The following is a 422-nucleotide window of genomic DNA, read 5'->3' as shown; positions in this document are numbered from 1 at the left end:
TCCCCTCCACCGGGCGAGGGGGCAGCCGCCGCCCGTCCCGGAGGAGCGGGGAGGGGAAGCGCCGCCGCCGGGGCTGCGCCCAGCTCGCCACGGCTAACGGCCGCCGGGCCGGCTGAGGAAGGGGTCCCGCAACCCGCGGCGGGGAGAACACCTCCCGAGTCCCCGTCGCGACCCACGGCGGGCTCCCGCGTCCCGGCGAGGGGAGGGAGGCGAGACCCTTCTACGGCGCGGCTGTGCTCACCGTGCTCCCGGGGAGAACGAGGAGGAGGAGGAAGAAGAAGAAGAGGCGGCGGCGGCACCGCTACCCGGGCGGGCGCTGCTGCTGCCGCGGCGGCTGCCGAGCGGGACTGAGGGGAGGGGAGATGCCGCCGGCTCGAGCCCGGCGCGCGCGCGCGCGCGCCTCAGCGGCTCCCCCCTCCCTT

General features: G+C 78.4%; 1 protein-coding gene across 1 annotated transcript in view; it reads right to left on the bottom strand.

The window, feature by feature from the left end:
• The window catches only part of AP1S2 (adaptor-related protein complex 1, sigma 2 subunit), a 31,999-nt gene extending 31,598 nt beyond the window's left edge, over positions 1–401 (bottom strand). Inside the window, exon 1 of the mRNA XM_010581520.1 lies at positions 242–401. The gene's annotated coding sequence lies outside the window, so the exon portion shown is untranslated. The remainder of the gene's footprint in view (positions 1–241) is intronic.
• Positions 402–422: the final 21 nt, after the last annotated feature.

The sequence above is a fragment of the Haliaeetus leucocephalus genome, unplaced genomic scaffold (assembly GCF_000737465.1).
Source record: "Haliaeetus leucocephalus isolate CR32 unplaced genomic scaffold, Haliaeetus_leucocephalus-4.0 Scaffold795, whole genome shotgun sequence".
Taxonomy (NCBI): domain Eukaryota; kingdom Metazoa; phylum Chordata; class Aves; order Accipitriformes; family Accipitridae; genus Haliaeetus; species Haliaeetus leucocephalus.
This window is presented reverse-complemented; position numbering and strand designations above follow the sequence as displayed.